This window comes from Cervus canadensis, chromosome 25 (assembly GCF_019320065.1).
Source record: "Cervus canadensis isolate Bull #8, Minnesota chromosome 25, ASM1932006v1, whole genome shotgun sequence".
In the NCBI taxonomy this organism is placed as follows: domain Eukaryota; kingdom Metazoa; phylum Chordata; class Mammalia; order Artiodactyla; family Cervidae; genus Cervus; species Cervus canadensis.
The window spans coordinates 13,131,374-13,144,055 of NC_057410.1; the positions used below are offsets into that span (position 1 = coordinate 13,131,374).

At 37.7% G+C, this 12,682-nt stretch overlaps 1 protein-coding gene across 4 annotated transcripts in view; it reads left to right on the top strand.

Annotated features, from left to right (window-relative positions):
• The window catches only part of FRS2 (fibroblast growth factor receptor substrate 2), a 101,663-nt gene that overhangs the window by 70,995 nt on the left and 17,986 nt on the right, over positions 1 to 12,682 (top strand). The window lies entirely within an intron of this gene.

Sequence of the window (12,682 nt, forward strand, 5' to 3'; positions counted from 1 at the left end):
CAGTATTGGATTAGCTGAGGCAGAGTGTGACTCATGTACTGGGTTTGCAAATCTGTAGGTGTGTTTCTATATCTTAGGGCAGAGATTATGGGCACCTAGATTTAATTGTGTAAATTTCATCACCAGTGTTTTTGAGTTTAAGTATGTTCCAAGATTATAGATGATTCCAGGATTGAATTATGACTGGGGTTATTAAAGGTAGAGGTTATGTTTTGTATCTTAAGCCATTTTAGTACTTTTTTCTCAGTATTTGCTAAACATACAGGCATACATACAATTCTTGACTGGTAGTGATATGGATGGTAGATCAAGATATACATACAGATTCTTGGATTTCTATCCTAAATCCAAATGCATGATTGAAAGTGATTTTGTCAAATTCAGTGTGTTAAAGTGGGTGACATTTTCCAGTAATGAAATGGGGAGAATCTGATGTTCAGGTCATGATCTTACAGTGACACCCACTGCAGGTCTGGATGCTGTTGGAAGTATGTTTATGTTTAAAGATAGATGCTGTGACTTACTGGTTAGACCTCAGGCATTATAGTAGAACACTGGTAATTTTATTCTTTGCAATTAGATATTCTCATTGTATTTATTCTAGACTTTCTTCTTCTATAGGGAAGTATTTTGGTAGAACATCAGTGGCGTCTTTAAGATTGTAAGGGAAAATGTGAACTGTCCTCAGCAGTACAAACTGGCACTTCATGAAATGGCATGAGGCCACCTTCCCGACTGTCTCCTATTATTTTCCCATGCATACCCTACATTCCAACTAAAAGGAGTTATTTGCTTTTGGAGGCTGTCATGTTCTTTTAGGTTTCTGTGCTTTATTAGGTTGGTGCAAACATAATTGTGGTTTCGGACCATGAATTTTAAATCATTATAACTAGGCTGAAACACATCTTTATTAAGCAAAGTAGGAACCACTACAGTCAACACGTTTTTTTCAATGAGAAATAAGTTTATTTATTCCTGTAGTGTAAAAATCCATGTTTCGGGATTCAGCAAACTCTTGGAAAACATTTTCTGCATCCTGCTTATTGTGGAAGCATTTTCCCTGCAAAAGTTGTTGAGATGCTTAAAGAAATGGTTGTCCGTTGGCAGGAAAGGTCAGGTGAATATGGTAGATGAGGCAAAACCTGGAAGCCCAATTCGTTCAACTTTTGAAGCGCTGGTTGTGCGATGTGCGATTGGGTGGTGTTGTGAAGAATTGGGCCCTTTCAGTTGACCAATGCCAACTGCAGGCATTGCAGTTTTTACTTTAAAATGATGATGATTATTATTTTTTTGATTTCCGGTCAGCTCACGAGGCACTCACTCGCTGAGCTTTTTCACCTTTCCAGTTTGCTTCGAATGCCAAGCGGCCACAGCGTGGCCAACACTGAGCTCTTCAGCAGCTCCCCGTGCAGTTGTAAGAGGGTCGGCTTGGGTGATGGCTCCCAGCTGGTGGTTGTCAGCTCCAGGGGCCGGCCGCTGCGCTCGCCTCCTTTGCACAACTTCTTGAACCACCACTGCGCCTTATTGTTTGTTAGCAGTTCGTGAGCCAAATGCATTGTTGGTGTTGCGAGTTGTCCGCAGTGCTTTACAACCCATTTTGAACTCGAATAACAAAATCTCTCGAATTTGCTTTTTGTTTAACATCATTTCCATAGTCTAAAATAAATATAAAATAAATAGCATGTGATAAGTCACTAACAAAACATAATGTGAGAAATGCGCATTAGAATGATGTGTACCATAACCACATTTATTTAAGAATTTATTCTAATAGCAACTGGCAAATCTCAGCAGTGCAAAACTGCAGTTACTTTTTCCTAACCTAATAGTATGCACTCTTCTTAATTTGGATTGTCCTTGCCCTAGCAAACTTCCATCTCTTGAGACTTGACTTAGTGGCTCCATGCCTTTCCTTCTGCTCTGAGTTAAATGTTCATATGGCACTGTTGCATGGATCTGTAACTCTGCCCTGTATTCCTTTCCTTGTCTGCCTCCTTCACTAAATAGTAAATTTCTTAGAATCAGGGAATGTGTACATCATCTTTATTTCTTTAACATTTGACTCAGTGCCTGGCACAGAGAATTGGTGCTCAGAAAATACTTGTTTGATGTTTTATTGCCTAGATGGAAAAATGAACTCATTTTTATTGATAGCTGTTTAGAATCATTTTTATCTACTAAGTAACTTTTTGTTAGCTTAATTAAAAAACTATGTCTAAAGTAAGAAATAAATGTTTATTAATATTTTAGATTTATCCTTAGGAAAATCAATCTCTGGCTGTTCAAACATGTATAGGCATGTACTTCCTCTTTTTTGACAATCCTGGTTTTACTTGTCTCATACAGAGAAGACTGAAATGAGAGGAATCTGGTTTAAGTTGCAATACAAGGAATTTAGATTAAACATAAGGAGTTTCCAGAAAATAAAGTACTAGACATTGAAGTGATTTTTAAGTAATGTAATTGACTTTTTTTGAGAGTTAAAAAAGGGAATGGTTCACCAACATTTCCCTTAGTAGAATAAAAAACCTGAAGAAAATTTAGAGTTATGCAGATACAACCATATTCATGGATAGATGCTTAAAAATACTTGGGTACCTTTTTGTTTTACTGTATACATGTGTATTTGAAAATTTCAGCTAACCAAGGAAACTGTGTGGCATGTATCCTTACTTTTTACAGAATGGCTCTGGTTTAGTGACTAGCAGAATGTACTGAGAATCTCCTTCCTTAACTTTTTTTTTTTTTAATTTCTCTTCATTAGAGTAATATAAATAAAAAAAAAAATCCTTAGCAATGTTAAGAATAAACAGAAAACTAAGGTATAGCAGTACAGAAAAAAAGAGGGAATGCCCTGGTGGTCCAGTGGCAAAGTCTTCGTGCTCCCAAATGGAGGGGGCCCAGGTTCAACTAGAACCCACATGTGACAAGTAAAAGATCCCGCATGCTGCAACTAGGACCCAGCACAGCCAAATAAGTAAATAAATATTAAAAAAAATAAAAATGATAACAAGAAAAGACCTACCCATTGGTTTAAAAACAATCAACCAGACCACTGACACAAAGAATACGGTTTTTGAATGCTGTTCTCTTGATTGTCTTAATGTAATTATCAATAAATATGGCAGTTGGCTGTGCCCAAAATATAGTTATATTGTTATGCTTTTAACTATAGATATTCTTTTCTGGCTGTATTTGAACATAACTACTGTATAAAAGCCAAGTTCACCCTCTATGCTAGTGAACCTAAAGAGCAAATATATCTTGCTGAGCAGCAAATGTATAATCATGCTAATGAATAGAGTTCAGTGTTCTCTTTGCCTGTCATTCTGCAAGAATTTGTATTGAAATCATTTAAGACAGCTTTACTAAAGTTATTACTGTAACTTCTGTTACAAGGATGGTGCTTAAATTCTGGGCTTTTGTGTCTACAGCGCAAAAGGCTCCTTTGTGATATGAGACAGGATTTTACATGCAGTGGTGATATAATAATGACTGTCTTTTTAAGCACTGTACATTTTTCTAAATGTCTTTATAGCCAGAATTTATTTGGTTTTCATAATAACCTTGTGAAATAGGTGTCCTAATCTTATGAATAAGAAATTTTAGGCATAGAAATTTTGACTGAGTGCCAAAGGCATACAATATTATCTTATAATAAATTATTGTTATTATTTCAGAAGCTATCATTTACCTCATGCTTACTATATGCTAAGTTCTATTTTAAGCTATTTACGTATATTAATTAGAACCTGGACTTTGTAGTCAGATCTGGATTCAATTCTGGCCTTTCCTCTTATCAGTTGTTAACCTTGGCAAGCTACCTAGTCTCTTCAAGCCTTGGTTTCCTTATTTGCTTCATAGAAATAATGGCAGTGCCTACCTCACAGGGTGGTCCTATGGATTGAGATAATTCAAGTGAATCAATGTCTGGTATAAAGTAGGGGCTTTAAAACCAGTTTATTTAAAAAGCATGTTAGTTGACTGTATTTAGTGTAACTTTTAGCTCTTTGATAATTTTTCTGGTAGAATCATTGTATTCCCCTTGAATATAAACTCACAGTTCAGTGTATGTGTGTGTGTGCGTGTGTGCGCATGTGTGCGCGCGTGTGCGCGCGTGTATAAACACATATATGACTGTTCCATAGAAAAACATCCATGTTACACGATTGTAGCTCTGTATAGTAGCTAAACTGCTTTTCCCCCCTCAATACCTCCCAGTCACCTTTCAGTTCTAAGCCTTCTGCTAGTCAGAAGGAACCAAAGAAGATACCTGCAGCATTCATGTTCCAAAGTCAAAGGCAAGATACCCTCTGTCCACCCACTCCACACAGCACCACTTGTTTAAAACTCAGAATGTGTTGTTTTTACAGGAAGTATCCTTTTAAATGGGCTTCCCCGGTGGCGCTTGTGGTAAAGAACCCGCCTGCCAGTGCAGGAGACGTAAGAGACGTGGGTTCAATCCCTGAGGCGGGAAGCTCCCCTGGAGGAGGGCGTGGCAAGCACTCCAGTGTTCTTGCCTGGAGAATCCCATAGACAGAGGAGCCTGGCAGACTACAGTAGTCCATAGCGGGGGGGGGAAGGGCTGGGCACAGCTGAAGCAACTTAGCACCCACAGAGCGCAGCAGATCCCTTTAAACACGCACATAAAGTCATTTAATTCCTGATACAACTGATATGCTGTATATTTGCACTGAAGAGCAGTAAGAAAGCAAGCAAAAAAGTCATAATATTTGGCACTGCTAATGAAGTAATTTAAAACACTGAAGCTAAATAATATTGATCCCCAAGAAGAGCCCTAGAGAGGATTCTGGGAAGCTGGAGTAGGAAGCATCAGGAGTCTGTCTCCCCACCTAGACAGCAGAATCTGATGTAACTGTTTTGGAATTATGGAACTATTGAAGGCTTGTGCTGCCAGGAAAAGGCTCAGATGTAAAATTGCAGCCGTCCTCTTTTGCCACCTTTGTGTAGCTTCCATACAGCTTGAGGAGAGACAGAGTAGGCAAACAGTACCTTCTTCTCCAAATATCAGCAGTCTGTAGTTGGGTCAGAGATTGCTGCTGCTAGTCACAGAGGTGTAGACAAAGGTGAGCATCTATTGTTGTTGCCAGCCCCTCCCCCACCTACTCAAGTGATATCCAGAAAATTTAAAGGACTGGCATCCTTAAAAGATCCAGCAATCCCATTCCTGGGCATATATCCAGAGAAAACTACTTCAAAAAGATACATGCACCCCAATGTTCATAGCAGCAGTGTTTACTGTAACTAAGATGTGGAAGCAGCCTAAATATCCATTGAAAGACGAATGGATAAAGAAGATGTCATATGTATATATACAGTGGAATACTGTTCAGCCATAAAAAGAGTGAAATAATGCCATTTGCAGCGTCATGAAATTCTGGAGCTGAAAAGTACAGTAACTAAAATGAAAAATTTAGTACAAAAATTCAAAGGCAGACGTGAGCAGGCAGAACAAAGAATCAGCAAAGATTTAAGATTCCCAAGGAAGACATTGGAAAAAAACAAACAGCCTGAGGCACCTGTGGGACACTGTCAGACAGACCAGTGTACATTCTGTGGAAGTCCCAAAGAGAGAGGAGCAGAGAGAACATTTGAAGAAATAATGGTTGAAAACTTCCCAAAGTTGATAAAAGATATGAACATAAATATCCAAGGAGCTCATTGCACTCCAAGAAGGATTAAGTCAAAGAGACATAGAACAAGACACATTATAATCAACCTTCCAAAAGACAAAGGCCAGAAATCTTGAAAACAGCAGGAAGAAGCCTTAATTGTCACATACTACAAGGGATTCTCAGTAAGATTAGTAGCAGCTCATCAGAAACTATGGAGGCCAGATGGGAGTGGGCTGATATATTCAGAGTGCCAAAAGAAAAAAAAGTCTACCCATCAAAAATCCTGTTATCTAGCAAAACTGTCCTTCAAAAGTGAGTGAGAAATTAGGATATTCCAAGTAAACAAAAGCTGAGGGAGTTCATTACCTGTAGACCTGCCTTGCAAGAAATGCACAAGAAAGTTCTGAAAGGTGAAGCAAAATGACTCTGGACAGCAACTTGAAGTTGTAAGGAGAGTTAGAAATCTCAATGAAGGTAAATACAGAGGAAATTATAAAAGCTACTTCTATTGTAACAAAGATTTATAACTATACTTTTTATTTTCTACATGCTTAAAAGGTTAATACATTTAAAGGAAAAAATTATTAGCCTACAAGCTCATATTGTTGTGTCTTTGGTTTGTAATTATTTTCTGTGTCATTTAAGAGATTAATGCATTTACTTATTAGTTTACATTTTGGGACACATAGTGTATAAAGATGCAATTTTGTGACATCAGTACTGAAAGGAGTGGGAATCGAGTTGTAGTGGAGTAGAGTTTTTGTATGTTATTGAAGTTAAGCTGGTGTAAATTCAAGTAGATCTGTTATACCTTTGGTATGTTAAATGTAGTCCCCATGGTCACCACAAAGAAAATAGCCATAGAATATACACAAAAGGAACTGAGAAAGGAATTTAAACATTTTACTACAACTTAACACAAAGAAGCTTAAAGCATATAGAAAGCAAACAGTAATATGATAGCAGTAATACCTGGTGGCTCAGCAGTAAAGAATCCAGCTGCTAGTCCAGAAGCCACGAGTTTGAACCCTGGGTCGGGTAGACCCCCTGGAAAAGAAAATGGTAACCCACTCTAGTATTCTTGCCTGGGAAATCCCATGGACAGAGGAGCGTGGCAGGCTACGGTCCACGGGATCGCAAAAGAGTCGAGGACACAATGTAGTGCCTAAACAGCAACAATAACAAAGCTCTCCTTATCAATATTAAAAGACAGATTGGCAGAATGGATAAAAACATGATGCAACTATACACTGCCTATAAGAGTCTCACGTGAGATTCAATGACAAAAAAAAATTACAAAAATGGAAAAGATATACATGCAATTAGTAATCAAAAGAAGGGCAGGTATGGCTGTACTAATATGAAACAAACTAGACTTTAAATTTTAAAAGGTTACAAGAGATGAATATATTACGTAGTGATAAAGTGTTCAATAGGGCGAGAATACATGGAACATTTTCCAGGGTAGACTGTGATGTTAGGCCACAAATTAAGTCTCAAAAGACTTTCAAAGATAAATATCATACAGAGTATCATCTTCAATTAGAGGAGGATGAAGTTAGAAATCAATGACAGGAAGAAAGCTGGAAAATTCACAAAATTGTGGGAATTAAACAACATACTTTTAAACAACAAAGAAGAAATCACAAAGGGAATTAGAAAATACTTAGAGGCAAAAGAAGATGAAAACACAACACGCCAACACTGACAGGACACAATGGAAGCAGTGCTAAGGGGGATTTGGGTAGTTACAAATGCTTATGTTAAAATATAAAATGATCTATAGCTTTATAGCTTAAGGAAAGAGAAAAAGAGTAAACTAAAACAAAAACTAGCAGAAGGAAGGAAATAATAAAGATTAAAGGAGAGAGAGATGAGATAGAGAATAGAAAAGCGAAGTCTGTGAACCAAAAGTTTGATTTTTGAAAACATCAACAAAGTAGAAAAGTTTTTGGCTGGATGGGCGAAGAAAAAAGGAGGAAAGACTCAGATTACTAAAACCAGAAGTGAAACTGGTGACATCACTATCAATTCTACTGAAATAAAAAGGATTATAAGAGAGTAATATGAACAGTTGTATGCCAACAAATTGAAGAAACTAAATGAACAGGCCAAATTCCTAAAAATACAAAACCTACCAAGGCTAAATCACAAAGAAATAGAAAATCTGAATAGACCTATAAGGTAAGGAGATTGAATCCATAATAAAAAATCTCTCATGTAGAAAAGCCCTGGCTTCACCAGTGAAGTCTACCAGTTAAAGAACTACTGTCTGTCCAAACTTTTTCAAAATATTGAAGGGGAGAGAACACTTTGCAATTCATTCTGTGAGGCCAGTATTACCCTGATAACAATTCCAGATGAAGATATTACAAGAGAACTACAGGCCAATATCTCTTGTAAACATTGAGAAATCTCCAACAAGATGCTAGGAAACTAAATTCAGTCACATAATAAAAGGATTATATACCATGTGACAGTGGGATTTATTGTTGGAATGCAAGGATGGTACAACATAATGCACCACAGTAACGGAATGAAGGAAAAAAAATCATCTCAATTAATGCAAAGAAAGCACTTGACAAAATTCAGCACCTTTTCATATAAAAGCATTAAAAAAAAACTAGGAATAGGAGGAAACCACCTCAACACGATGAAAGCTATGTATAAAAAACCCACAGCGTACGTCATTCTCAATAATGAAAGACTGAGAGCTCTTCCCTCGAGACCAGGAACTAAGCAGTGATGCCCACGCTCATGACTTTTATTTAACATAGTATTGGAAGTTCTAGCCAGAGCAAAGTCATCCAAGTTCAGAGAAAAGAAGTAAACCAATCTCTCTTTGCAGGTGAGGTGATCTTATATGTGGAAAACCCTAAAGATTCCACACAAAAAGTACTTTCAGAACTGATAAATGAATTCAGGGTACAAAGTCAACATGTAAACATTAGTTGCATTTCTATACATTTGCAGTGAATAATCTGAAAAAGAAATTACAAAAACAGTTCTTTTTACAGTGGCATCAAAAGAAATAGGATACTCAGGAATTAACCAAGGAGGTAAAACACACAAAACTACAGAATACTGCTTACAGAGGACATAAAAACACATCACATACTCATGGATTAGAAGACACAATATTGTTAAAACACCAGTCCTATCCAAAGAGATTTACAGATTCAGTGCAATCCCTGTCAAAATTCCAATGATTTCCCCCCCCCCCCCCCGCCAAAAATAGGAAAGTAATCCTATCCTGAAATTCATATGGAATCTTGGAACCCTGGATAGCCAAAACAATCTCAAAATTGGATGACTCACACTTCTTGATTTCTAAACTTACTACAAAGCCACATAGTAAAAAGAGTGTGGTACTGGCATAAATACAGACGTAGACCAGTGGAATAGAATAGAGAACCCAGAAATAAACCCTCACATGTCTGGTCAAATAAGTTTTGAAAAGCATTCAGTGGGGACCATTCAGTGGGGAAAACGAGTCTTCAACAAATGCTTCTGAGACAATTGAATATCCACATGCAAAAGAAAGAACTTGGACCTTTACCTAACACCATATGCAAACATTAAGTCAAACTGGATCAAAGACCTAAGTGTAAGACAAAAAATGAGATTCTTAGAAGACAACATAGGACAAAAGCTTCATGACATTGGTTTCGGCAATGCTTTCCTGGATATGACACCAAAAGCATGGGCACCAGAGCAAAAGTAGACAAACTGGACGTGATGAGAAATAAATTTGTTACCTCAGACAGTATGTAACAGAGTGAAAAGGACAACCCAAAGAATGTGAGAAAATATTTGCAAATCATATATTTGATAAGGGATTAATATCCTGATATATAGAGAACTTATACTAAAAGTCAACAAAAAGAACAGACAGCCTGATTAAAAAGTATTCAAAGGACTTGAATAGACATTTCTCTAAAGAAGATATACTGTGGAGAGCAGTATGGAAGTTTCTCAGAAAATTAAAAATAGAACTGCTGAATGATCCAGCAGTACCACTTCTGGGTTTGTGTCCAAAATAATTGAAAGCAGGGTCTTGAAGAGATATTTGTGTATCCATATTCATAGCACCATTATTCACAATAGCCAGATGGTAGATAAATGTCCATCAATGGATGGATTAGCAAGTTTTTATTCAGTGGAATATTACTTAGTCTTGGAAAGGAATTCTGGGCAGAAGATCTAAACAGACATTTTTCCAAAGAAGACATACAGATGACCAAGAGGCATGTGAAAAGATGTTCAGTATTGCTCATTATTAAAGAAATGCAAATCAGAACTACAGTGAGATATCACTTCACACAAGCCAGAATGGCTGTCATCAAAAAATCCACAAACAATGAATGCTAGAGGTTGTGGAGAGAAGGGAACCCTCCTACAGTGTTGGTAGGAATGTAAATTGGTGCAGCTACTATGGAGAACAGTATGGATGTTCCTTAAAAAACTAAAAATAGAACTACCATGTGACCTAGCAGTCCCACTACTAGACACATACCATGAGAAGATAATTAAAAAAGACACATGCATCCCAGTGTTCATTGCAGCACTATTAAGTATAGCCAGGACATAGAAGCAACCCAAATGTCCATCGACAGTGATGGATGAAGATGTGGTGTATACACACAACGGAGCATTCAGTTCAGTTCAGCCTCAGTCCTGTCTGACTCTTTGCGACCCCGTGAACCGCAGCACTCCAGGCCTCCCTGTTCATCACCAACTGCCAGAGTCCACCCAAACCCATGTCCATTGAGTTGGTGATGCCATCCAACCATCTCATCCTCTGTCATCCCCTTCTCCTCCTGCCCTCAATCTTTCCCAGCATCAGGGTCTTTTCAAATGAGTCAGCTCTTTGCATCAGGTGGTCAAAGTATTGGAGTTTCAGCTTCAACATCAGTCCTTCCAGTGAACACCCAGGACTGATCTCCTTTAGGATGGACTGGCTGGATCTCCTTGCAGTCCAAGGGACTCTCAAGATCCAACCCCACAGTTCAAAAGCATCAATTCTTCGGTGTTCAGCTTTGTTTATAGTCCAACTCTCATATCCATACATGACCACTGGAAAAACCATAGCCTTGACTAGACAGACCTTTGTTGGCAAAGTAATGTCTCTGCTTTTTAATATGCTGTCTAGGTTGGTCATAACTTTCCTTCCAAGGAGTAAGCATCTTTTAATTTCATGGCTGCAGTCACCATCCGCAGTGGTTTTGGAGCCCAGAAAAATAAAGTCAGCCACTGTTTCCACTCTTTCCCCATCTATTTGCCATGAAGTGATGGGATTGGATGCCATGATCTTAGTTTTCTGGAGTATTACTCGGCCATTAAAAAGAACGGAATGATGCCATTTGCAGCAACATGGGTGGACCTCGAGATTGTTGTCCTGGGTGAACTAAGACAGAGAAAGAGCAATACTGTATGACATCCCTGATGTGTGTGATCCAAAAAGAAATGATATAAATGAATTTAGTTACAAAACAGAAGCAGACTCACAGACTTAGAGAATGAACTTATGGTTGCTGGGAGGAAGGGATGTTAAGGAGTTTGGGATGGACTTGCACACCCTGCTGTATTTAAAATGGGTAACCAATAAGGACATCCTGTGTAGCACAAAGTACCCTGCTCAGTGGTATGTGGCAGCCTGGACGGGAGGGGAGTTTGGGGGAGCAAGAATGCATGTGTGTGTATAGCTGAGTCCTTTTTCAGTTTACCAGAAACTGTTATACCATTGTTAATCGGCTATACCTCAATGCAAAATAAGTTTTTTTTTAAAAAAAGGAAAGGAACTCTGACACATATTACAGCATGGATGAACCATGAAGACAGTATGCTAAATGAGATGAGGCAGGCACAAAAAGATAATACTGTACAATCTCATGTCATGTCAGTGCAGAGTTTGAGCAAACTCTGGAGATAGTGAAGGACAGGTAAAGCCTGGCACGCTGCACTCCATGGGCTCACAAAGAGTCGGACATGACTGAGCGACTGAACTGAACCGTACAATCTTACTTATATGAGGTGTTTAGTCAAACTCATGAAAACAGAAGGTAGAATGTTGGTTGCTAGTGTTTGGGTGGAGGCGAAATGAGTTGTTTTTTTAATGGTGTAGAGTTTCAGAGTTCTTGAGATTGGTTGTACAGTGTTGAATATATTTATCACTACTAAACTGTACCCTTAAAAATGAGTAAGATGGTAAATTTTGTTATGTGTATTTTCCCACAATTTTAAAAATTAGAAGTAAAAGAAAAAAGATCTGAAGGTGAGAATATAAATTTTCCAGAGTTTCTCACAGAGGGTTTTTATTTTTGTTTTTTATTTATTTTTTTTTAAATTTTTTTATTAGTTGGAGGCTAATTACTTCACAACATCTCAGTGGGTTTTGTCATACATTGACACGAATCAGCCATAGATTCACACCTATTCCCCATCACAGAGGGTTTTTAATATTATCAAGAGCTTTATAGATTTGCACACTGGTTCTTTTGTATGTTTAACTTCATTTTAGAACTTAGGACTTTTCCTTGATATTGGGATACATCTTTTAATCATGTTTACTATGAATAAACTCTTTTCAGGATAGGGGTGGCGGGATGCTTATGAGTGGATCGAGTGAAAAGAAGAGAGGTTTTTTTTTTTTTTCTTAGTTAATTGGCTAAAATCTCTTAAAAGAGAGAGCTGGACAAACATCACATAAGAGGAACGATTTATGGTAGAATTAGCTGGACAGTTTTATAAGCTAGAGGTAAAGCATGATGTATGTTAAACTTCTGGAGGGGGAAAAAAATTGCTAAGGAAAAGGCAGTTGGTTGCTGCCCACCCTAATGTAGGGTGTAGCAGCAGCTCACAAGTGCTGAGCAAACTCCTAGCTGAACCACTAATTTTATGTATAGGGTAGAAGTCCAGCATGAAAAATTTTGTTTGTGTGTGGGTTCATGGTTTTGAAAATATTTGTTTTGGGTATCAGTCATATTTGTTAATATATAGATTAAAATGAAGCTTTGTAAAACCCCTAACATAATGCCTAATATAGT